The sequence below is a fragment of the Doryrhamphus excisus genome, chromosome 11, assembly GCF_030265055.1.
Source record: "Doryrhamphus excisus isolate RoL2022-K1 chromosome 11, RoL_Dexc_1.0, whole genome shotgun sequence".
In the NCBI taxonomy this organism is placed as follows: Eukaryota; Metazoa; Chordata; class Actinopteri; order Syngnathiformes; family Syngnathidae; genus Doryrhamphus; species Doryrhamphus excisus.
This window is the reverse complement of record NC_080476.1, coordinates 12,002,177-12,026,547: the sequence shown is the minus strand read 5'-3', so window position 1 is coordinate 12,026,547 and position 24,371 is coordinate 12,002,177. Positions and strand designations below refer to the sequence as shown.

At 40.6% G+C, this 24,371-nt stretch overlaps 1 protein-coding gene across 1 annotated transcript in view; it reads right to left on the bottom strand.

The window, feature by feature from the left end:
- sgcd (sarcoglycan, delta (dystrophin-associated glycoprotein)) overlaps positions 1–13,444 on the bottom strand; it is a 153,702-nt gene extending 140,258 nt beyond the window's left edge. The window contains exon 1 of the mRNA XM_058086773.1: positions 12,831–13,444. The gene's annotated coding sequence lies outside the window, so the exon portion shown is untranslated. The remainder of the gene's footprint in view (positions 1–12,830) is intronic.
- Positions 13,445–24,371: the final 10,927 nt, after the last annotated feature.

Sequence of the window (24,371 nt, the reverse complement as noted above, 5' to 3'; positions counted from 1 at the left end):
GTAGAGGCACACAACCGGCCATCCAATTGGGGTATTCGGGGTATTGGGGGGGGGGGGGGTACAAACTTTTTCCAGGAGGACACAGGGAGTCACTTTGATGCTGACCCGGGTTTGATTCCCCCCTAAGGGAATAGTCCCTGTGCATACTCTTTGTCCATAGGTATGAATGTGAGTGTGAATGGTTGTTTGTCTATATGTGCCCTGTTATTGGCTGGCGACTAGTCTCTCGCCTGAAGACAGTTAATTAAAAAAAAAACTCCATCAGGAGGTTGCCTACAGCCACATGAGGTTAGAGGTGCTTATTTCTTTTGTAGAGGCACACAACCGGCCATCCAATTGGGGTACTTGGGGTATTTGGGGGGCGACTCGTCTCTCGCCTGAAGACAGCTGGGGTAGGCTCCAGCACTCTCTCCATAGAAAGTGAATAGATGGAAGATGCTGAAACCAATCCAATGTAGGTCGATGTGCTGTATACTAAACAAAAAAAACACATTTTAGGTTTGTGTTAGCAAACTAGTGTAACATCTAATACTATATATGTCATTAATAATGACTTAATTTCATTATGCGGAATAAAAAAGCCTCATCTAGTTGTGTTTTCCTCAACAATAACAAGCTGTTTTGCTGTCGAGGAGTGAGGACTTGTTAGTACGAGTTGCATGAGCTCTCGGTATAATACCAGGAAAAAGAAGCAGGGACTTTTGTGCTGCCAGAGATAACGGCGAGCGAGAGCCAGCTTAATAAAAGGGATTCACCGGCTTGAATTAGAATGCAAAGGAAGCGACCTTCCGTCTACCCGGTCCAAGTGTGCACTGTGTTTGTTTTTTTTTTTGAACGAAGAGGGATGCTGAGAAAAATAAACTTGTTAGCCAGTCGTACCTATTCCGACTTTGACTCGTCCTTTTTCTGGAGGTGATTCATCAGACTCAAGTCGCTTCTCGCAAATTACCTTGAAAATCCCCCCAAAACTTGTATTTTGTGGATTTATGGGCTTGTTTGCCACTAGTTTTCTTAGCGGCCATCAATTACGCATTGTCAACATGACGAGAGTGCGGCTGATTCATTACAGATGCTACATTTATGGGAGCGCCTTTTACAACCTTGAGGATCGTGATGCGATGAAATGCGCGGCGGGCAAGGAAAGCCGTGTTGCATTTGGAGCACATATATAACTGCGTTGTGTTCATAAATTATGAATTAAAATGTGCCTTAACCCTTAAAGGGCATTCATTGGAATTCATGAGAATGTAAAAAAGAAAGGAGGTTAGCCGCTAGCGTCTGGATTGCGGTCGGCCGTGCAATTAGCTATGCTCACCTCCAGTTCTCACTTACATAAATAAGCACATAAAATTGCATTTTTTACGTATTCTATGTATTTAGAATTAAACTGCAAAAAATCTTATATGAAATAATAAATCTAAAAAAATATTTTAACAGAAAATTTGACCTACTTTTACACTTTTTGTGGTGAAAAAATTAATAAAAGAGAAAATGTTTTTGGTTCAGTGTGGTATTTTTAAGCACAGAAGATGATATTTGTTTTAAAAGATAGGCAATAAAAGGATTAAATTTAATTTCTCATGGCATTTTTAGTGGCAGTGGGGCTTGAAAACGATAACCTGACTCGCGTTAAACACAGGAAGTGAACAAACCACAACAACTACACAATGGAAATAACACAAACTATCACCATTACCTAAGAGAAAGCTGCTAAACGACTACACTGTTGATGGGTAGCGATAGTTCCGCCATGATGTTACGGTCAGGGCATTGTTAGTGTAGTGGTACACATGGCTGCCTTTCATGCAGCTAACGCCACCAGGCATCATGTGCCAGAACCAAGCCTGGAATACTGGAATAATGGGCAAATTGCATCAGGAGCGGAATAAAAAGCAACTGAACAGCAGACAATTAGTCCCACGTTTCCCTGCTGGCGTTGTCCTCCAGATGGAGGTGACGGGGGGGGGTGGCGTATGCTTGTTAAAAGCTTTTATTCTCCATCATTTTTTTCTCCACTTGAATGCACTAAACTCCCTTAATTACAACCTAAGACCTCCTCTTTCTTTCTCTTTTTTCTTTCATTTCACATTGTAAAATTCCAAGCAGGGGCCTTAAGTCAAAAGCTGATTTTTTATTTTTTTTCAAGTTCTTTTTGACACCTGTGTCGGTTACAGGTGTTGCAGGAAATAACTGAAGACCGGGGGTAGCGGGAAGTGAAGTGTTTTAACGAGCTCTCGTGGAACACTTCAACTTGTTGTTTTTGAGAGGAGCGCTACATCAACTGGATTGGAGGTGATGAAGTATAAAGGATGACTTACACACTACGCTTTTCTACTCTTGAACCGCCGGACACAAAAAGCGGGAAAATTTGTCCAAACATGCACCTGCACCTTGTTGCCTGTGCTATTATTTTTCCGAGAAATACACATTGTTGCTCAGTTATGAAACCCAACATCAGTTGGACTGATTTGAAATGTCTCCCACAGCTCAATGCGCTCTGTAACACCCACTGTTAACTTTAACGTTTTTTGCTGTATCACCACGGAATTTAGTACACTCTTATAGGTGACTGGAAAGATCATGTCTGTGAAATTTCAGGTAGATTGGTAGAAAAACATGGCCGCCATCTTTCAAAACGTTGTTGGACTATTTGTCTCAACACTAGGGCATGTAGGTTTTATAGCAGAATGAACGCAGTGAGTAAACCCTCCTGACAGTCATTTAGTCTCTTTGTCCCAGTGAAGGGAGGTGCACAACATGGCAGAAAGTGCACTACTTGCTAGCTGTGGGTGTCGTATGCTACACGATCGGATACTTCGTTCTTCGTGCCTGCTGTGTATAAAACACGATCCGGTGCAGATACCTTGAAATAGGATATTAATGTATAATTAGAATGCATAATTATGAGTTGTAATACAATGTATCATTCATTCATTCATTCATTTTCTACCGCTTTTTCCTCACGGGGGTCGCAGGGGGTGCTGGAGCCTATCCCAGCTGTCTTGGGGCGAGAGGCGGGGTACACCCTGGACTGGTGGCCAGCCAATCACAGGGCACATATAGACAAACATTCAGACCCAGTCTGACATAACATAGTGAAAAAAGTTTATCCTCCCATATTGTGTGGAAGTGGTAGATTTTATTCTTTTTCCAACTCAGCAGGACTTTTAGGTGACAGAAAGGGTTTTTAGAGAGGCGGGGTACACCCTGGACTGGTGGCCAGCCAATCACAGGGCACATATAGATAAACAACCATTCACACTCACATTCATACCTATGGACAATTTGGAGTCGCCAATTAACCTAGCATGTTTTTGGAATGTGGGAGGAAACCAGAGTACGGGGAGAACATGCAAACTCCACACAGAGATGGCCGAGGGTGGAATTGAACCCTGGTCTCCTAGCTGTGAGGTCTGCGTGCTAACCACTTGACCGAAATCACGGTTAATTAATTATTAATTTTCTGGTCAATTAGTCTTGATTTTCAGTCAAAACATATCATAATAAAAGTAACATGTAGTATTCCAGTATATAGGCCACACAGTGAGGGATCGGGAAGACCTGGGTTCGAATCTCCAACTCGTATTGGTACATGTTTGTAGGTAGCGTATTTTGCCTACATTTTATTCTTTGCAAGTTAGGAATTGCCCTCACGTTAACAAATATTTGTATTTATTATTGTATTTTATGTCCATGTGTTTTGCGTATAAGCTGCATGGCAGACGAGCAAGCCACACAGCTAGGAGACCTGAGTTCAATTCCACCATCTCTGTCGCTGGGAGGAAACCGGAGTACCCGGAGAAAACCCACGCATGCACGGGGGAGAACATGCAAACTCCACACGGAGATGGGCCGAAGGTGGAATTGAACCCTGGTCTCCTAGCCGTGAGGTCTAACCACTCGACCACCGTGCTGCCCCTAATACAATGTATCCATTTTTAAAATGTAAATATAAGGCATGTCGGGGGTTGGATGTCGGACCAGCAAAAGGAAGCATGACAAATCCGGGTCAAAAGTTATAAGAAATAATTTGGTGAAAAGAAACGCCGCAAGCGAGAATCTCACTCAGTCACAGCGGACCAGCTGCCTCCACAAGGCTGCTGATATCAGCGAAACTGGCTTCACATCTGCTTGTCAAATCTTTGGGAATATCAAGACAAATAAGTCCAAGCTGGTGCATCCACAGATTGGATCCCCCCCCTCGAGTGAAATTAGCCTACTGGGTGAAAATGGTAAAAGTGTACATCATGCTGTAATACATATTTGGCACAGTTGGTGTACAGTCTATGCACATTTTACATTTCCCTTGATTCAGCTCGTTGGTGTTTCTATTTGCATGATTTAAACCTCTTGGAAGTCTCACTTGGGTGCTTCCCGCAGCGCTAAAATGTGACATTTAGCAAAAACATCAACGTCAAATCCCATTTAATCCCTCCTGAGCTCATTTGTTTTCAATTCCCTCTTGTGTATTTTCCAAACATTGATCGGAGAACACTCCTCCATCACAATGACTATTCTCTGGTGTCCCATCACGCTAGTTATTGCTGGAATTAATCACCTCCTGACAACAAAAACCACACGCTAATCATTCTGTGTTCTGCATTCTTGTCACGGGAACTGGTTTGCTAAATGAACTCCAGTTTTAGCATTGATATGACCGGTATCAGGTAATGAGAACCCTATTGATTTTGAATGTAAGACAATGCAAGGCTAAACCACATGGTCTTTGTTCGTGACATCCCAAGATCGATACTCCGCCAAAGCATAAGTTATTATTGTGGATGTAAAAATTGGTAACATAATTTACAAGCAGTTTTCCAAACACCAGATTCAGGCTAAAATGAGATGTTTCATGCTTTCAGGACCCTATTGATATACTATTTGTATACACATTATGTACTATGGTTCAATATGAAAAAACCCTTCTTTTTTTTAACTACCAGTAAGAGGACTAAGAGGACTGATTTGAAATGTCAAAATTATGTCAGCAACCTCCCCTGGAGCAATTTCAACATCTTTTTCTAACAGTCTGTTTGTTTTGCTAAAACTATTGATTTTTAAAGAATTTCTGTCTCAAAATATCTGTCCAAAAACCTGCCAGAAGCAGTTCTTAAAAGTACGATTGATACTTTTTATACTATATTTTTAATATGCAAGAACCCTGTTAAGGTTTAAAACAAACGTGGATACAAAATGTTGAATATGACTGAGGTCAAATGTTTTGTTCGCAATTTACCAACAAATATTCCTCTTCTTATATACAGATACAATAGTTAAATATGAAAGTGTGTGACCAATCACAGCGGAGTGGGCATACCCGGAGGCGGGCCGTAGGTGGAATAAATTAAAACAGACCGTTTTGGCAGGAAGCACAAATCATAGGAAATACAGCTGGAATAGGTGCAGATTCTGGAAGATCTAAAAGATTTTCAGTGCAAGTTATTGTGTGTTGGTCCTCTTTAAGAGAAAAAAAGTTGTGTTCTAGTTAGAATTTTTTTTTAAAAACTTATATAGAGTTGAAATATTGAAGAAAAGAGATTATACAAAATAAAGTTGTAATTTTTGGAAAATTTGGTTGGGGAAAAGTTATAATATTACCAGAATAAAGTTGAAATATGGGTAAAAAGCCATAATTATAAGAAGAAAATTGACAGGAAGAAAATTGTAATAGGTGGAAAATTTAAACAGTTGTAATTTTACGAAAATAAAGTCAAAATATTTCGATAATAATATTAAGAAGTTGTAACCAAATTAGAAAAAATATCACAATTTTATGAGAATACATTTGTATAACGTTTGTATAATTTTATAAAAACGTTATTTTAGTCGCGTTTCACCTTCATCACAAAGCTGAAATGTTATTTTTTGGTTTAAAAAAAGTGGCCATATTGCATTCTTTACTTTTTCAATATGTGGCCCTCCGTGGAAAAAGTTTGGACACCCCTGCTTTTGGAATATTGAAATATATAGTGGAATATTACAATTTTTGCGTTTTTTTCCAACTGCACCATGTCTACTCTGCTTAAGGCCTACTACCGGGAACTCCACAGACTCCACTTTGCAGCAATGCTCCTCTTTCTTGCTGCCCTCAGTCTCCTCTTGGATCAAATAAAAAAAAACTTCCCATACTTGGACAAAGAAATCCATCCATTCCCAAATAGATCTGATGGGTATTTGTTTACAATAACGACTAATTTTTCATCCCCTCTCCAGTCCTCTTCCCTCTATCTTTTAATTAACGGCAACAACGCTTAAGAAAATGAAAAAGCAAGTAGTCATTAGTCAAAGCAGCCATCCATTCAACAGGTAAATATGACTATCAGTCATGCAGTCAATATCGTTGCTCACATGCGCCCGGACTCTTCAATTCGCGCTTATTGGACCCTCGGGTACACGGCAAGGCTTATACTGTAAGCACAAAGTCTTCTTTTGTGTGAGGCGACATAGATCACTGCTGAGCCACAACCGAGTTCCATTCAGTAAACACACTAAATTACGCTGCTCTTCAGCATTATAGTTGGCTGGGTTGCCAAAATGGGCTTCTGCTGGGAGCATCTGCATGAGAACGATACGCTGGTGTTATTGTGCACTTACATGGAGATGGGGATCAAATAATGAATGAATTGTACATGCCGACTCACTTCATTTTCTCGGGAGCTCGCGGTCGGGGTGGAAGAAATGGAGAGGATGGCTGTGATTTGACCACAACATTAACACCTAGCTATATTTGCATTTTTCCGGAAAATAATAACCCTGTCCGGAAGAAGAATCGGGAGAATTCGGGAGGTTTTTATCAGCAAACAAAAGCAAAATACAAAATCTTAATCATAAACTGCACAACAAAGCAGCAACTGAACCAATGTTGTAATAGAGGTGAGTTCATTGTAAACAGCAAGTATAACATACATGAGTTTCATAATAGCTGAAATTTTAAAGAGCATGCAGAGGTAGATAAAGCTCTTGGATGCTTGGATAAAAACTACATCAGGAGGTTGGTTACAGCCGCAGATGTTGATGGCAATGTTTTTGGATCCGACACTAATTACACACCCGGGCAGTTATTTGCATTTGTGGACGTATTTAATGTATATTTAATGTATAGAATGTAATTAATTATAACATTTCAACATTCCGCCCTGTGATTGGCTGGCGACCAGTCCAGGGTGTACCCCGCCTCTCGCCCAAAGACAGCTGGGATAGGCTCCAGCACCCCCGCCGTGACCCTCGTGAGGAAAAAGCGGTAGAAAATGAATGAATGAATGAATGAATTTCAACATTCCTAACAGATTGGAAAATTTGGGGAGAAAAATACTAAACACGGTGGACGAGTGGTTAGCGTGTAGGCCTCACAGCTAGCAGACCCGAGTTCAATTCCACTATCTCTGTGTGGAGTGATGTCCAAAGTCCTTCATATTTAACTATTATATCTGTGAATAAGGTTGAGTGATTATCGCGCAGGCCACACAGCTAAGAGACCCAAGTTCGATTCCACCCTCTGGCATCTCTACGTGGAGTTTGCATGTACTCGCCCGTGCATGCGTGCGTTTTCTCCGGGTACTCCGGTTTCCTCCCACATTCCAAAAACATGCTAGGTTAATTAGCGACTCCAAATTGTCCATAGGTATGAATGTGAGTGTGAATGGTTGTTTGTCTATATGTGCCCTGTGATTGGCTGGCCACCAGTCCAGGGTGTACCCCGCCTCTCTAAAAACCCTTTTTGTCACCTAAAAACAGAGTCCTACTGAGTTGGAAAAAAAAATCTACCACTTCCACACAATATGGGAGGAGAAACTTTTTTTCACTATGTTATGTCAGACTCTGGGTGTGAATGTTTGTTTGTCTATATGTGCCCTGTGATTGGCTGGCGACCAGTCCAGGGTGTAGAAGACAGCTGGGATAGGCTCCAGCACCCCCGCGACCCTCGTGAGCAATATTGCAATATTATTAATTGGTCATCAAAGTCACCCAACTTTTGTTCTTTTCCGACAAAACAAGTCTTCAAGGTGTAACTTCAGGTTACTCAAAGCATCCATAAACATGACTGAGAGCTGGCGGAGGACGAGCTGAATCTATTTTTATGGACGGGAGTAGACGGTGGAGATGTCTTTGAGGTCCTCAGACTGCCATCCTATTATTAAGCCACGGTTTTGAGGACACACAAAACACACAAAAGCTGGGAGAAAAACACAATCAAGCTCCATCTGCTAACAGACGAAAACAACAACAAATCCCATTGACTCGCCATTTATTTTCTCCCTGCGTTAAATATTCATGCCGGGACTGTAATTCATTGTTTACATGTTTGGCTTTAAATGGTCCGGTGTACACAATGGACCTTCCTTCTCATTCATTTTTTGTTTGTTTGTCCCGTATTAAGTGCAAACAGTAGAATACACTTTTATATTGCAAGCATATTCTTCATTAAGTGATACTAACCAGGAAAAATATCATCCGACCAATATTATCGATAAGTTTTTTGCATTATTTTGCATTATTTGTCTGTTAGTGTTTATTCAAAATACATTAAGTGGCATCACAGTAAAAGAGGTAATCGGTATCGGTAAGAAATATCTAACATTTAACTCAATGGCTTGCATATTTTGGTGTGCTGCTGCATGCATTTGTATTATGGTATGTCACAAATGCATGGGTTTTCTCCGGGTATTCTGTGTTTTTTTTTCCCACATTCCAAAAACATCCTAGATTAATTAGCGACTCCAAATTGTCCATAAGTATAGGTAAGTTGCATTTTTTTGGTTATGTGAACGATCACTCTGCATGGCGGACGAGTGGTTAGCGCGAAGGCGTCACGGCTAGGAGACCCGAATTAAATTCCACCCTCTGAGTTTGCATGTTCTCCCCGTGCTTGCGTGGGTTTTCTCCGGGTACTCCGGTTTCCTCCCACATTCCAAAAACATGCTAGGTTAATTAGCGACTCCAAATTGTCCATAGGTATGAATGTGAGTGTGAATGGTTGTTTGTCTATATGTGCCCTGTGATTGGCTGGCCACCAGTCCAGGGACAACCCTTGTCACTTTGTCACCTAAGGTTTTTAGAGTCCTGCTCAGTTGGAAAAAGAAAAAAATCTACCACTTCCACACAATATGGGAGGAGAAACTTTTTTTGACTATGTTATGTCAGACTCTGGGTGTGAATGTTTGTTTGTCTATATGGGCACTGTGATTGGCTGGCGACTAGTCCAGGGGTTGTACCCCGCCTCTCGTCTGAAGACAGCTGGGATAGGCTCCAGCACCCCGCGAAACCTTGTGAGGATAAGCGATAGAAAATGAATGAATGAATGAACAAATGTACTTTCAGGTAGTCATTACAGACTGAAATCCACTGAAAATGACACAGCACATTGTTGTCTAAATCGATGGCAACACAAGGTCTATGGTCTGGGAAAGCACGAGTGCTGCCGGCACATACTAGAGGAGCTGTGGTTCATAGAATGAACTCTGTTTCTACCGTCACTTCAGACTCCTACTGAATCTGAATGTGTCTTTTTTTGTAAACAGAGATGAAAACAATACCTGTTGCTTTTGTGCACTGGAGCTTGGCCGATGTAACAAAGATAAATTGTTGCATTAATGTGTATTTTAAGCCTCGTCAAGGACGACGGAGGCTGATATCTTCAAGGTGTTTAAGGACAAAACAACTCTGACTGGCTCCGAGTCAACTCCACCGACTTTGAGGTGACGTCCTTTAATGTGGTTAACGACTCCCGCCTATTGAGGACCGAGCCTCTGTTTGTCCATACTGAACTCGTGCCAGTGATGCATTCATCTTTTATAGCGCTTATCCTCACAAGTGTATGCTGGAGCCTATCCCAACCAGTATATAATAACATGGATAACATGCAAACTTCAGTGTGAGCTTGAGTGAGCGAGCTAACATGCTATTCACTAGGCGGTTGTTCTGTTCATAAGTCTACTTAATTAAGTTTAATTATTTTTTAATAAAATAATAAATAATAATAAATAGTAATAAAAAATAATAATAAATAATTAGTCATAATAAATAATAATAAAATAATAAATAGAATATTTTTTATAAAATATTTATTTAAACTTCAGTCAGAGTCAAGTCTTTTTTTTAATGTCTCTTAGAACACTTGGTCATTCATGAGCAAGTGTATTATTCCATAACAGAACCAATGTTGTAATACTAATAAGCACCAGGCAAACCTCCATTGATTCGTACTAAACTTGTGCAAGCTCGCCATTTGGAAGCGATTAAGTTTGTTTAGTCAAATTCCATCTTGTTGTTGCTCTCTTTGATTCGTTTGTTTGTGAAGCAACATGAAACGACTGACAGAAGTCCAATGAGGACAAATCATTTGATGCCAAAAATAAAAATAAAAAAAAACTGCGTATGAGTGGACTGGAATTTATCATGAAAGGAAGAAGACTGTTGAATGGGGCTTTCAACCAAGATATTTAAATTAAATATCACGTCGTTCAGTTTGAAGTGGTGTCACTTTTTTTTCAGGTTTCAGGTGAATACTTTGGAATTAAAGGTCCCCCGTTATGTAATATTGGCATTGCTCAAAAAAGTACTACATTTATTTATTAGCATGAAGATATCATGAAGAAAAAACCTCCCTCTTCCATACAACCTCTGACCCAAAACTGCTTCACAAAGGGACACAAAGGCTTCGCTACACATCTTTAAATACAGCCCGGAGCTCTGTCAACAACTTATAAATTAGCGAGAGGCTGCTCTTTACACCGGTGTAGGCTCTTACCGCAGCCTGGCGTAAACCCCCCCACTTTCCTATTGTGGCGTATGTGTTACCCCAAATGTGGACGCAAATGACATTTTCCAAAATGAGCTGTCCAATGCCGGTAAGATTGATTACGATACATTCCCAGAACATTCGCCAACCCATTATGAGAGCTTGTTATGTTTCTAGAAACAAGCCCGCGACTGCAAGTGGAGCTTTTAATCATATCCATAGAAAACATTATGCTATACAGTGAGGTGAGAAAAAAAATGGATACCCCTTTTGTGGCGCCCCCTTTTTTTTTTTTGCTAAAAATGCTTTGCGAGCATGTATGTAAAACAGACAATGTTCAATAATCATTAGTTAAATAGCCAGTGATAGCCACTTCATCTTTATGGCAGCCATGTTTTTCAACCAATATTTTTGTAGGTAGTGCATTGAAAACCTGTGATTTTACCATTATTAGAGCCCTCTAGACATGAAGCAACACCCCTATAGTCACCTTTGTACTCCAAATATTCAGTGTTTACATCACAGAGCACAACTCTTAAGGACTCAAGACAGCAGCAGCGAGACATTAGCAAGGTAGTGTACTAGCATGCTAACCAGTTAGCTTTGGATTTATTTCTTCTAAACTTCCGAGGACAAAAACTTTCCACTTTCACATGGAATGGGAGGAGAACCTTTTTTTTAATCCTATCAAGTATGGATGGATTTTTTATGTCATTAGTGCTGCCTAGTGACCGGAAAACTACATCCATCTATCCATCTATTTTCTTCATTCATTCATTCATTTTCTACCGCTTTTCCTCTCGAGGGTCATGGGGGTGCTGGAGCCTATCCCAGCTGTCTTCGGCCGAGAGGCGGGGTACACCCTGGACTGGTGGCCAGCCAATCACAGGGCACATATAGACAAACAAACATTCACACCCAGACATAACATAGTGAAAAAAAGTTTCTCCTCCCATATTGTGTGGAAGTGGTAGATTTTTTTTCTTTTCCCAACTCAGCAGGACTCTAAAAACTGTTTTTAGGTGACAAAAAGGGTTTTTAGAGAGACTGGTCGCCAGCCAATCACAGGGCACATATATCGTGCATGTGTGGGTTTTCTCCGGGTACTCCGGTTTCCTCCCACATTCCAAAAACATGCTAGGTTAATTAGCGACTCCAAATTGTCCATAGGTATGAATGTGAGTGTGAATGGTTGTTTGTCTATATGTGCCCTGTGATTGGCTGGCGACCAGTCCAGGGTGTACCCCGCCTCTATAAAAACCCTTTTTGTCACCTAAAAACAGTTGTTCGAGTCCTGCTGAGTTGGAAAAATAATTAAATCTACCACTTCCACACAATATGGGAGGAGAAACTTTTTTTCACTATGTTATGTCAGACTGGGTGTGAATGTTTGTTTGTCTATATGTGCCCTGTGATTGGCTGGCAATCAGTCCAGGGTGTACCCCGGCTCTCGCCCCTAGACAGCTGGGATAGGCTCCAACACCCCCGCGACCCTGGTGAGGAAAAAGTGGTAGAAAATGAATGAATGAATAACCGTGATTTTGCAAGGGGACGACTGTATACAAAATTTCGAGAGAGAAAAATATCAAGCTGTGCATTTATGACCACATTTTCTCCCTTTTGTGTTCACTGATTCAGAAGTAAAAGTGTTAGATTCCACAAACAAATGCACATGAAGTCATGTGGAAAAAATGAGGACATTGTAAATGTGAGGGAGAAATAAAAGGGGTCAAGAAAGAGAGCACCAGTTCATGGTAAGGAAACCGGCATCAGCATGTTCAAGAACCCCCCAATTACAATTCTTTACTCTTAGTGCTGACTTATCCGCCCGACATGACAAGACCACAAACCGCAATAAAAAAAAAAAACCAACCCGGTGGAGCAAATCCACTCAACACCTCTCTGGTTTTGTCAGCTGCCTCTGGATGTCGAGCAGCGACACACACAGTGACACTCATTGCTACAAACGCTGAATGATGCATAGCAAGCAGGACGGAGTGTTGCCAGTCATGACTAATCACTCAGAACAGGCACTCAGAGCACTTTTCATACAAACATCCAGCCGAGTATCTCAGAATCAAAGCTGCCTTACCTCTTAGTCAGACGCCAAAAGATTTTGGCTCGGGCAAGTCAGAAAAGCATGGGGGGAAATCTGATCTCTGGTGCAAAAAAAAACCAAAAAAAAAAAAAAAACAGGAACTCCCCAGTCGGCTTCTTTGATAATCTGGAGTCTAGTTCAAGAAGTCCAGCAGGAGACGACGACTCATTTCCCTGACATCGCTCAAAATGTCATCTGTCAAGGGCAGCAGCCAAAAGAACGATACTTGGAATATTCCTGATTGCGTTCAGAACTGAGCATCCTTCAGTGGGAAGAAGATCCAGGAGAGTGCCGGAACTCAGATCCTGCTGAAACGCTCCTATTCTGGACAACGCAAACAAAAAGCGTGCTGTTGCATCAACATTGCTCTAGTTTTTTGTTTGTTTGTTTGGGTTTTTTTTTTTATGTTAACAAAATTAGCCACTAAAGCTCCTCCAGCATCATCTCTTCATCTCCGGGCTCCATGGCTCCGTACTGGAAGTCTGCACTGGGAAACAAGAGGTGATAGTATGCATGCATGCATGTGTGTGTGTTAGTGTGGAAGTGTGTGTGCAGCAGAGGAATAGAGGTGGAGGGAGGCTGTCAGCGCAAGTGGATCCGGACGGCGATGTGAGGCGAAAAGGATGATTCTCAGAGAGGCGGGAGGTCGGGGGATAGACACAGAGAGAGAGAGAGAGAGAGAGAGAGCGAGAGAGGGAGGTTCAGCGACTACATTAAGAGCGATGAGTAGGTGGAGTTCTCTATGCAGCGCTACAAATAAAATGAAACAATCGCGTTCAGAAGCATCAATGATGCGTGTACGTGGTGAGTAATATCTGCGGCGCCCCCTATTATGCAAAATAATTTTTTTAATGATGTAGTAACAGTAATACTGTTTTTATCTCAGTAATACTGTTTAATTTAATTTAATTTAATCTTACCTCATGGATATGATTTTTAAAAAAGGCATCTTAAAATATTTTTTTCAGCTGTTTCAGTAACAGTAACAGTAATACTGTTTTTATCTCAGTAATACTATTTAATTTAATTTAATTTAATTCTTCCTCATGGAGATGATTTTTAAAAATGGCATCTTAAAATGATTTTCTCAGCAGTTTCAGTAACAGTAACAGTAATACTGTTTTTATCTCAGTAATACTGTTTAATTGAATTGAATTGAATTGAATTAATTTAACCTAACTTAACTTAACTTAATTTATATTAATCCTCATGGACATGATTTTTAAAAAAGGCATCTTAAAATCATTTTCTCAGCAGTAATACTGTTTTTATCTCAGTAATACTGTTTAATTTAATTTAATTTAATTTAATTTAATCCTTCCTCATGGACGTGATTTTTAAAAAAGGCATCTTGAAATAATTTTCTCAGCAGTTTCAGTAACAGTAACAGTAATACTATTTTTATCTCAGTAATACTGTTTTTATCTCGGTAATACTATTTCATTTGATTTAATTTAATTTAATTTAATCCTTCCTCATGGACATGATTTTAAAAAAAGGCATCTTAAAATAATTTTCTCAGCAGTTTCTAAATGTATTTTTAGTACTTTTTCCGGGAGTTTAATATTATCTGTATAATATGACATAGTACAACGACTGTATAAAGTAGTAAATCAATTCCGCATAACACACAAGGCATCTATAATGTAACCCCGCACTTTCCCCAGCAATAAAAACTTCAGTAAGAATAAGATACAAATAAGACATTATTATGCAAATTGTCACTTCTCTTGGCGTGTCACTGCAGATGCTGCTTTAAGGTTTTAGCGCTGATAATTACTCCACACAGTGTATTCTTCTCTGTGTCTACTGTTCTCTTCCTCCCAGGCGTATATTTATATTAGTGTGTAACTTGGTACAATATGGCAGCATACGGTGTGGCTTAAATTACAAAAGACAGTAGTTCTGATTGGATGGCCTCCATAACTCTACAAGATGAAATTAGAAATTATAAATGCATTTTTGTCAACATTACAGTTTGCTGTATGCTTGATTATTTTATTTACCATGTATCGTTCATTCATTCATTTTATATCCCTCACTAAGGTACGCTGGAGCCTGTTGAAATAATCATATAAATAATTCAAATCGTACTGTAAAATATATTATTTTGACTAAATACCCATTTTTGGAAAGTTTTTCAACAAATACACTAGTTAGAGTTTTAAACATACATTAACAAATCAATTATTCAATGATTTAATCTGTTTATGACTTTCTATGTGATTTTTACCATTATTAGAGCCCTCTAGACATGAAACAACACCCCTATAGTCACCTTTACACTCCTTTTATTCAGTGTTTACATCACAGAGCACAACTCTTAAGGACTCAAGTTATTTTAATGTTATTTTGTCATTATTTTTATTATTAATATGAATATTATTGGGGGCTGCACGGCGGTCGAGTGGTTAGCGCGCAGACCTCACAGCTAGGAAACCCGAGTTCAATCCCACCCTCGGCCATCTCTGTGTGGAGTTTGCATGTTCTCCCCGTGCATGTGTGGGTTTTTTTTCCGGGTACTCCGGTTTCCTCCCACATTCCAAAAACATGCTAGGTTAATTAGCGACTCCAAATTGTCCATAGGTTTGTCTATATGTGCCCTGTGATTGGCTGGCCACCAGTCCAGGGTGTACCCCGCCTCTCTAAAAACTATAAAAACGCCTCACCTAAAAACAGTTTTTAGAGTCCTGCTGAGTTGGAAAAAGAAAAAAATCTACCACTTCCACACAATATGGGAGGAGAAACTTTTTTTCACTATGTTATGTCAGACTCTGGGTGTGAATATTTGTTTGTCTATATATGCCCTGTGATTGGCTGGCGACCAGTCCAGGGTGTACCCCGCCTCTCGCCCGAAGACAGCTGGGATAGGCTCCAGCACCCCCCGCGACCCTCGTGAGGATAAGCGGTAGAAAATGAATGAATGAATGAATATTATTGCTTAAAGGGGAACTGCACTTTTTGGGGGGAATCATTCACAATCCTTATGTGAAACATTAGTGCTATATAAATAAACTTGACATGACACTTTTTTTCTCACTTGTTATCCCAGCTGACTTGATGCCAGTCAATCACAGACTACACATATTGGGCGTCCTAATATTTTCCCATTCATGTCCATTTCTGGCAAAAAAAAAAAAAAAAAAAATTCATCAGTATTGAATTCCGATGTCCTGACAAGAACAGCCAACTGAGACGCGAGCTGCAAAAAGAATTATTCTTTTATCTAGGAAATGTTGCATCATCGCTATTGATTTCAAAAAAAGAATCACCATAATAGGCGAATAGACTTAAGCCTGGAGTAGATTTTCACCTTTGTCCTCCATCACTTTAAACTCCCTGAGCCATTTTTCTTTTTTTTTTTTTTTTATAACAAGTATCGATCTTAATACACCTCTCTTCTTCAAATTAAGTAGTAGGTGTGCGAGCTCTGTGTGCATCAGGCTCTTTTAAGTGTGTGTTTCTCTTCCGGGCACCAACTCCTGCTTCTTTAAACATTCTAATCGATGTTTATGACCCCTGGTGAGAGAGAGAGAGAGAAAGAGAGTGGGTGGGGGGGGCGTCAATGCACCCGATTTAGACACCACCCCCCAGACACACACATCAGGTCACATTCCAGTGATGATTTTTTAGCCGTATATTGAATTTCAACATAGTTTGAGCATATGAGAACATATTTGAGAATCACTGCCCCCTGCTGGTTTGGAGTACAAATTGCACCTTCCCCCCCAAAAAAAGTGCAGTTCCCCTTTAAGCAATAATATTCATTCATTCATTTTCTACCGCTTTTTCCTCACGAGGGTCGCGGGGGTGCTGGAGCCTATCCCAGCTGTCTTCGGGCGAGAGGCAGGGTGCACCCTGGACTGGTGGCCAGCCAATCACAGGGCACATATAGACAAACAACCATTCACACTCACATTTATACCTATGGACAATTTGGAGTCGCTAATTAACCTAGCATGTTTTTGGAATGTGGGAGGAAACCGGAGTACCTGGAGAAAACCCACGCATGCACGGGGAGAACATGCAAACTCCACACAGAGATGGCCGAGGGTGGAATTGAACCCTGGTCTCCTAGCTGTGAGGTCTGCACGCTAACCACTAGGCCGCCGTGCCGCCCCGATGTGTAACATGAGATACTTAAGTCAAGACGCAACGATGTACGAGATCAGGGCCACTAAAATGTTCCACAGATGGACCCTGCACCACACTTTGGAAACCCATACGTGTTTTTAGACATACATTGCATGGCGTTATGAAGGTGGGGGGATGCTTGACATATTTTTTTTCCCTCCGTAGTGGAGATATAAATATACCAGCATAGACTTATTCCGGAATTAATTCCCTTCCTGCTGGTGTCATCCTGCTCTCATCCAATCAATTTTACTTCCAATGTATTATTTGTCCGCACTGATTGAACTCACAGCTGGAGAAGATCCTCACAGTGTGGCGGCTACATGGAATACCAATAGGCGGGAGCGTTGGGCTCAACTTGTTCAGTGCAGAACAGCGGTGGCGGAAGCCTGTTTTTTTTGTCTCGCTGTTGCTCCACCTGTATCACACCTCCCGAGCTGCATAATTCAGGGGACTCCCTAGATGATTGAACATAATGACGTGTGACCGCATTAGGCGGCTAATCAGAAACGGCAATAAAGCTGATGATGAAGGTGAGAACCTCATCATAATCATCAACCACCCCTCAACCTTCTCTGAAATGAAGAGAAGGGGGTGACAAGACCTTGTGGGTTCCTTTGTGGGCGTCCATTTCCTCTTTCATGTGAACAGACGCAGAAAAGAAACATCCAGGCAATATGTCATATATAGTCTAATAGTCTATGTTCAAATAATCTTATAATCTCCTAGCCGTGAGGCCTGCGCGCTAACGACTAGACCACCGTGCCGCCAGAGTTCAATTCCACCAGTGCAAGTCGCCAGCCAATCACAGGGCACATATAGACAAACAACCATTCACACTCACATTCATACCTATGGACAATTTGGAGTCGCCAGTTAACCTAGCATGTTTTTGGAATCTGGGAGGAAACCGGAGTACCCGGAGAAAAACCACGCATGCACGGGTGGAATCGAACTTGGGTCTCCTGGCCTGCACACTAACCACTCGCTCCGCCGTGCAGACTCTGAGTCTCTAAGCCTCTAACATGAGAAAATGACTTAATATGAACTAGCTAACAATGCACATCATTGGGACGCACCTATTTCGACACTGAAGCCCTGTAAAAAACAACATTGCATGATTATTGAATGAACTAAAAATATGCCACATATTTCACCGCTTGGTCTTTTATATTGTCCTTCCATGAAACGGTTTGGCAGGCACTAACCAAACCAAACATTTGTTTATCTGTTCACCCTTCATGGTTTTATTCAATCAATGACTTGCATTGAAGTCCTATCCAATCAGACAAAGATGCATAAAAAAAGTTCCTGATTTTACACGTTGCACTGAGTGGCTCCACTTCAGTCGAGTGGCGTCTATGTAGTCAATAAAAACCCAACATGGAGCCTCTCGCTTTGAATAAATGTGCGTCTGGAGAGCCGCTCTACAGAGTTCTACCGAGTCCAATCATGTTTTTTTTTTTTTTTCATATATTAAATTTATGCACAAGATCCTAAAATGGTTCACAAACTTTTAAGTGTATTGCCTGTAAAAGTGCTGATGAATTAATCAGTTCACTTAATTTTATTGAAAAGGGAAAAAAAAAAATCTTGAAGATATCTGGGTGGTGCGGCACGGTGGTCGAGTGGTTAGCACGCAGACCTCACAGCTAGGAGACCTGCTTGATGCATGGTACTTCAACTGCCATGTCGTGCACGTATAAAAACAAAAAGTACAACTGGAGGTTGCCTACAGCCACAAGTGTTCATGCCATTTTTTTTTTTTTTTGAGTCTGCGCTAATAAATGATCCCGGTGCTTCTTTGCTTTTGTACATCAGTGGTTCACACATGGGCTCACAGCTAGGAGACCAGGGGTTCAATTCCACCCTTGGCCATCTCCCCGTGCATGCATGGGTTTTCTCCGGGTACTCTGGTTTCCTCCCACATTCCAAAAACATGCTACGTTAATTAGCGACTCCAAATTGTCCATAGGTATGAATGTGAGTGTGAATGGTTGCTGCAGTCTGTTGAAATAATCATATAAATAATTCAAATCATACTGTAAAATGTATTATTTTGACTAAATACCCATTTTTGGAAAGTTGTTCAAGAAATACACGTTAGTTTTAAACATACATTAACAAATCAATTATTTAATGATTGAATCTATGTGATTTTTCATATTCACATTCCAAAAACATGCTAGGTTAATTAGCGACTCCAAATTGTCCATAGGTATGAATGTGAGTGTGAATGGTTGTTTGTCTATATGTGCCCTGTGATTGGCTGGCGACCAGCGACCACCTGTACCCCGCCTCTCTAAAAACCCTTTTTGTCACCTAAAAACATTTTTTAGAGTCCTGCTGAGTTGGAAAAAGAAAAAAATCTACCACTTCCACACAATATGGGAGGAGAAACTTTTTTTCACTATGTTATGTTAGACTCTGGGTGTGAATATTTGTTTGTCTATATGTGCCCTGTGATTGGCTGGCGACCAGTCAAGGGTGTACCCCGCCTCTCGCCCGACCGCTGGGATAGGCTCCAGCACCCCCCGCGACCCTTGTGAGGAAAAGCGGTAGAAAATGAATGAATGAATGAATATCTGGTTGATCTGTTTTTGGTTTAAGAAATGGATCCATTTAGTCCCTTTCATGAAAAGGAAGTATAATTTCCTTTGGAGACACGCCCCCTCCCTCGACTCGTATTCATGTTTTCCACTTTTAAGACATTGGGTAAAAAGGATGACTTTTCCGTGCCCAACAATAACATGCATGCATGCATAATGAAGTTGCATGTGAGCTTTTGTTTCCTCCACCGTAAAGCCGGGCTGTTTTTCCAATGGTTCAAAGCCTCGCTTATCATCTCCCTTTCACAGTCAGCTGCTTGCTCGCTCAGAGCCTGTAATGATGCTGGCGACTGTTCAGACCAGACGTGTATTTCTGTGATGTCACATGGGATTGTGAAACTCCTCGATGTTTGGACTTCTGTAGTTTCCTTAAATACGTGGTTGTTATATTGTAAAAATATTAGAATATAAAGTCTACACCAAGTCTCATAGTAGATTTAATGCACTGTAGCGGACATAGCTGTGTGCCACGTCTTAATGGTATATTATTGTATGTGATGAATGGCGTCTATTACGTTGCGGACAAGTGCGGAGTTAGTGTGTGTATGTAGAGAGATACACAGAATGATGTGTTCCTAGCAAGGCTTACTAAAAGTACTAGAACTTTTAAATTGTCTAAATTCTCAGCTTCAAGGCTTGCATTGAAACTTTCAATACGCTATTACACTATGACACTATTATGGGACCTCTGAGACGTATTTAAAATTGGTGACAACTTTCATTTGAAAACCTTTCAATTCAAGGTTTTCTGCAAGAGCGATTCAGGGAAAGAAATATAATCGAATGAAAATGTATTTGAAAATACCATAATGTCCAGTGTATATGGAACTCTATATGTTACTTTTTTCTCATGCTCTGAACCCTGCAGCTAGCAAATTACCGTATTTTCCAGACTGTAAGTCACACTTTTTTTCATAGGTTGGCTGTTCCTGCGACTTATACAGTAAACCTCGGATATATCGGATTCAATTGTTCCCACTGGTTTTGTCCGATATAAGTGAAATCCGTTATATGCGTATACCGGAAAATGTCCGTTTTACGCATATACCGGATTTATATCCGGTATATGCGTAAATCGGATTTTATCCGTTATAAAAAGGCACTTCCTTGACTATGTTTCCAATGTACCTGGACGCGCAGGCAACGCTGCAAATGTCGTCGTATAGCGGCCTGTCACGATTCAGCGAATCGGAGTGCCACGATGCGGCCATCCGATATATGCGAGGGAAATTTAATGGAAATGCATTGGAACGGGACTGGAGATTTTGTCCGAAATAGGTGAAATCCGTTATAAAAAATCCGACATATGCAATGAGTTTTTATTGGAAATGCATTACAGAAAAATTGGTTCTTTTTTATCTGTCCGTTGTGAGCGAATTTCCGATATATCCGAGTCCGATATATCTGAGGTTTACTGTACTCCAGAGCGAAAATAATAATACAAATAATGTAAACGTGGCTACTGTCACATCTCAGTAAGATTGATCGAGTGTCAACCATCCGCTATCACCAAAAGCTTTCCAAAGCTGGACTATAGCGTGATGAAGAGGATAGTTCGAGCAAAACGGCAAACTTGTCTCCAGACCAAAGTGACACCAATAGCCCCAATAAGAGGGAAAGAGAATGTACGAAGCTGTTCAATGGTGATGCTGTAGAAGACAAGAAGGAGGACTATTCCTAAAAAGTAAAGATTTGGTAAGACAGCAAGTGAGCACCATGCTTAAAAATCACTGATGCTGACCGGAATGGATGCATGAAATTACTCTCGGTCTCGCAAGAGAACTGACTCAGCTGTGGATAATCATCAGGAATCAAAATGTAAATTTCCAACCGAATTGTCTTTGGTCTTTATTATTTACCCACATTCAGAATTCCCTGTGTGGAAGTTATTCAATGTCATTAAATGCCTATAAGAGCTATAATGAAGCCTTAAAAAAAACAAACAAACAAAAAAAACACCTACCTCTTTAGAATCCAGGGTTGTCAGTGAGCAGAGAAGAGAGAGAAGTCACTTGCTATGCAGTATGTCAGACAGACGGATGTGAAATAGCCTGTTCTGCCACCTCTCGATTAGACCTTGCGCCTGCCGACCGGCCACCTTTTATTGAGATTGCTGGCCGCATCTTCCTCAAGATCTCCATTTGCAAGATTTGTGAGCTAAAGAAAGCAAAGGAGAGAGTAGAGTGACAATGAAGGAAGGTGGAAGGATGCCAGGGAAGGACGTAACAGTAGCCACGTATACATGGACCCAAATATTCCAATTCCATTCGGTTTATTTGGTCAAACGGGAAGAATTGAACCTTTGTATACACCTCATTCCGAAAGAAAAGTGCCAATCCGAATGAATATATAATCGGATTCACAGGGGTGGAATATTCCTTTCCCCAATCCGATTGAGGTATCTTGTACCCGCTCAAACGGAAAGTTCTTCTTCGTGGTGTTTTTCTTCTTCTGTTGTTTATTGGCGAGCAGCTTTCGTGTGCATTAGCGTCATCTGTGGAACAGAATCTAAACACTTCTATATTTTATTCACAAGTCCAGTTTTACTAAAAAATAAAATACATATCTATATAAAATATGTCCCGAGTTTAATTATAAAATATTAGCAAGATTGAATTGTATCTTTTCCTGTTTAAATTTATCCCGGATGTGTTCTTTCAGCGCATGCTCAGATATGACGTAACACGCAGATCCAGACATTCTTCAGTTTTAAAAATGAAGGCGAGCAATCGGCACTGGATTAAGCAAAGTTTGTTTTTGATTCAAACTAAATTTCAAGGCTAGACGGACGAAAAAGTTGTCCGAAATATGGTGTTATTCCAACAAGTGAAAGAAAAACTTGGGGGAGTCGGTATCACGAGATGTTGATGTTTACGTTTTACTGTGCAGATTAAAAATACGGGATTTAAAAAAAAATCTGATTAATCAAAAAAAAAAAAATCGACTGATTAATCAGTTATTAAAATAATCATTAGTGGCAGCCCCTATGTTCTGTACTCTTCATTCATTCATTCATTCATTTTCTACCGCTTATCCTCACAAAGGTCGCGGGGCCTGGAGCCAGCCAATCACAGGGCACATATAGACAAACAACCATTCACACTCACATTCATACCTATGGACAATTTGGAGTCGATAATTAACCTAGCATGTTTTTGGAATGTGGGAGAAAACCGGAGTACCCAGAGAAAACCCACGCATGCACGGGGAGAACATGCAAACTCCACACAGAGATGGCCGAGGGTGGAATTGAACCCTGGTCTCCTAGCTGTGAGGTCTGCGCGCTAACGACTAGACCACCGTGCCGCCGTTCTGTACTCTTATATTTCTGAATAGTTTGACACTGAAAATCGGATTGACTTGAAATTTCTCACACAGCTCAATGTGCTCTACAGAACAACCCACAGTAACTTGATGGTGTTTATCCAAATCACTGTGAAATTTGGTACGCACCTTTAGGGGACAGACCAGCACATTTTTATAAAATACAAGAAATATTGCTTAAAAAATATGGCCGCCATCAACCAAACATCTCGGGACTTGGTAACATAAGTTCTTGACCATTTTATTATAAAACATTGAGAATATTTGTTGCACATGCGTGTCTTCCGAGGCATTTTTAAGCACAGCCGAAAGGGGGCACCACAAATACATCTGAATACAGATGAAGGCAAAGTCTCACTTTGAGTTCAGTTTGTTATAAATTGAGAAAATGTGTCCATGTTAATACACACATTTCTTATTTGAAGACATTTTCCACTCGTGTGGCAGATGAGTGCATTTCATGCGTCTCTTCTTCTAGCAATGCAGTAATTGCTTTTAACGCCATGCTGTGTGAGATGGTTGAATTGAGTCACGAGGACAATAAGGAGTTATAGAGGGAGACGAACATCAAATGAGGGCACATTACATACGAGAACACGCAGGCCTGTCAAGCTTTTGTTCCCACTTCATTTACCTTCAGAAAGACACCACATTCCCGTCATTCCCATCCCTTTTTTCAACTGACATTCCATCTCTTTTTGGTGACTGTTCATGCTTTTGGAGTGTCTTCCCATGCAAGTTTGGCATCGCTGACTGTGTATTGCAGCCAAGAGGTTAGCAGTTGGCTGCAAAAGGCTTTTTTCAAACCTTAGGGATGGAATCCAACAACCACAATAAAAATAACAACCCTCATCTTTGTGTCCAGCCCAGACAATGCCAAGCTCGGTGATCACTCGGCCTCTACACACAAACACACACACAAATCTCCGAGAGCTATATCTACCCAGAGGAATAAATACAGCAAGACGATCCAAGCATCACCGCTGTAGGCCACCTCCTGTCTGAGGACAGACGACTTTCAGTTCAGGAAAAGAGCAGATAAAAAAACTACCTAGTGACAATCAATGTATGTTTACATTTAGACACGATACCGTGCCCATAAATAGGACAGTCAAAAGTTAGCATTTTATTTCATTGGTATCTAGTCAAGGCCAGCAAAGTCAACCCTGCTGGCCTAACCATTACCAGAAACACTGATCTACATTTCAAAGTTTAATTGCAGTATTTGTACCATTAAATTAGATAATTTAATCCAAACAGTTACCATCAATATTGTAAGTCAGGTATTATGATGATGATCTATCTGAAGATATTGAGAGTTATATCTTATGGAAAATGTGATTACCTTACTTAAAGGGGACCTATTTCCACTTTTCTGACCTATAAATGTAGTTAGAATGTTTCAGATAATGAGGTTTCCGCATTTGGAAGTGAGCCCTGAAAGAAGTTTGGGATGGTTCAAAACGCT